The sequence below is a fragment of the Pteropus vampyrus genome, unplaced genomic scaffold (assembly GCF_000151845.1).
Source record: "Pteropus vampyrus isolate Shadow unplaced genomic scaffold, Pvam_2.0 Scaffold19, whole genome shotgun sequence".
Lineage (NCBI taxonomy): Eukaryota > Metazoa > Chordata > Mammalia > Chiroptera > Pteropodidae > Pteropus > Pteropus vampyrus.
Window position 1 is genome coordinate 5,043,803 of NW_011888800.1, and position 3,022 is coordinate 5,046,824.

Genomic DNA, 3,022 nt, shown 5'->3' on the forward strand with positions numbered 1-3,022 from the left:
GCCACGACTTACAAGTGAGCCTCAAAGTCAGGCTCCCAGAAACAGCATCTCCCACTGCACCCTGAAGCTCCTCATCAGCTGGTAATTAGATCTAGTTGCTCTTTAGTCCACTGGCCCTGGCCAGATCATCAGTCAGGAGGTCAAGTAGCTTTGGTAAGTTTCAACTACACACAGCAGCTTACGTTATCCCTCTCTCCACTCTCCGACCACATCTGACCACCAGGCTCCACTCCACATCCCACAACCTAATCCTGGATGGCACCAAGCCCTAAGTTGTTAACAAGCTCCTCAGGTGATTCTGATCTGCTGCCCTGGTGAGAATTACTGTGATTAAAGGAAAATGGAAAACTATCTTTAAATAAAACCCCCAAAATCTTATTACATGGTTTCCTATTGCAGTGAGAAGCCTGGTCTCCAATCATGCAGCCTTAAATATGCCATTTAGCTAATATATTTGGAATAATTCCCCTGGATAATTCACTCAGAGAATTAAAAAAAAATGTTCCTAGGGACCTGCACTGCTATTCCTATACTTTCTTGAGTGATTTCAGTCAACAGTTATAAGACCTTGATTTCTGGCCTACCTCTTCAAATTGAAGAGCTGCTCAAAACAAGATGATGAACTTTTAGGGAAAGTAGGCCCGTGCCAGGAGCCTCTGACTCCATTATAATAGAAAAGGAGTAGAGGGCTCTGGTTTTCTTCAGAATTCCTCCAGCTGAAGGCCTACATCAATACAGAACACTTCGGCGGGGTCTCGGGCAGGACTTTCCAAAACAGAGCAATTTCCAAAGTAATAAACATGTTGGCTATTTTGGAAAATGTGAGACTATCTGGTCATCATCAGTTTGTAATTGTTGAAGTTTTATGAGTGAGGTTCAAAGGAAGGATTTGGGTAACAAACTTCTCAAATTAAAATAACAAAGACAAAATTATCCCAAATTTGTTACTCTGCATGACATAAATAGGACATGTTCATTCTTTAATAGAAATTCTTTTTCATTCTCTCATTTTCTTTTAAAGAATAGTCTAGATATTCTTTGACAGGTGAAATCTATTTTGTACAAAAAAAGTAATAAAAATAAAAGTGAAGAAAGGAAAAAAAAGAATATCATTTGAAAAGCTCATTCCAAAGCAAATGCCTGCTGGTTGGCATGTTACCTACTTACTCTAGACACGCATCTCACAGTGCCAGCAAGACAGGCACTTTGCCCCAACCAACCCCGAGGGACATCAGGATGGGCCATGATCACACTGGGTGAGGAGAAAGATGGAGTAGGAACTGTAATGAGGTCACTTCACCCTATAAGTAGGCCTCCTGTAAAGACCACCCATCTTCCAAGCCCATTCCCTCCTTTCCTGCCCTCCCCAGCTTGGTCTCTGCAACTGTCAGAAGCAAACATTTTAGAGCAGACTTTTCTTTCTTAAATGTGCTTCAAAATGTTCTGCCCAATGAATATCTGGTTTGTGGATTATTTTGCCCCAGACATATCCATTTGCATTTTTCCATGATGATTCGCATTTTGTCCCTGCCTTTCCCATTTTCCTAATTCCTTTAGGTTATTCTTTTGCTTATGCTGGTGTTTGTCACATTTCTCCATTCAGAATCATCTGTGAATTTCATTTTCGAGTCCTTTCTTACTCCCTGAGGTCATTAATAAAGACAAGTCTGAGTGAGATGGGGGGAAAGGTCAGCCTCCCTACTCACCATGGAGACCACCTTCCCCAGCCAGCCCAGTGTTCTTGAAGGCTGTTTATTTCCACCCAGCACATTTTTCCATCCACATGACAGGATGGGCAGCCAAGATAATCTGCCTTCATTTATGCCATGTCTCAGGACCCTTTATTAACTGCCAGACTTCAGAATTCATGGATGGAACATCTGTTCCTGTCAGTTTTTATGCTGGGGTTACTCACAAAGGAAAAGTGTTTGCCTTCGCTTCAAGAGCCACATGGGAAATTGTTGTCAATTTAATATGTGCAATATGGATACATGATTCTCCCTCTCCCTACTCTGTGGGAAATTACTTTCCCTCTATGACCCTACATTTTTTAGAAGGTCTCCTATACTCTTCTTTTTATTGGTGTGCAGGACAAGCAATCTCCCTTTTAAGAGAGTCACCAGGGAACCAAAGCCATTCAATCCTTCCAAAATTATTTAGAAATTGGTCTGCAATGTTTTCCTTTACCACTGAGCCCCTGGATTCTCTCTGTGCAATCTGAGTTCTGCTGACCACGGCATGACTTTTCCAACTGGCAAAGCCTAATCCCATGTAAGTCTTGGAAAGCAAGAAAGGGGCTGAAATCAGAATGCTCAAGAAAGATGCAAATTAGATTTAAAAATGACATTTGAGGACAGGAGGAACAATATAGAGAGTTCTTCTTTACATGGACTGGCTCCTGGCACTAACTAGCTCTGTGGGCTTGACCAACTGCTCAACCTGTCTGAGCTAATTTTATGTTTTAGGATGAGATTGGAACTAGGCAGTCCAAGACCACTTCCAGTGATAGATCTATGATTCTCTCTGAAGAACTGAACAGAGTACAGAAAATAGTGTGTCCTTCCCAACAGATGTTCCCACAGAAGAGGGAATGACTATAGGGCTGAGACCTGGAACTCCTTAAGATCTCAAAGGGCTAAATGAATCATTTTTACTATGGTACTTTTTAATAATAGCATCATGAAGAAGATAGGCTCAAAGTTAGCCTCGGCCCCAAACTGCGAAGCACATAGTTTATCTCTGTTCTTTCTATATCAGCTTTTTAAAAAGTACTTTCTCATGTAGCTCTCATACTCTTCCTCCCTGGTTGAAGGTGGGGGCGAGGTGGGGTTGGAGGTCTATCCTATGATCCAATCCTAAGCATTTCATTTAGGTGCTCATAAATGGCACAAAATGTCATTCCCAGAGGTACTTTCGTTAATTCAAATGGTCAAAGAAGGACTCTTTGGGTAACATTTTATTTATTCATTCTTGAAATATTGAGCACCTATTAAGTATCAGTCACTGGGATAAAAATTTGGTA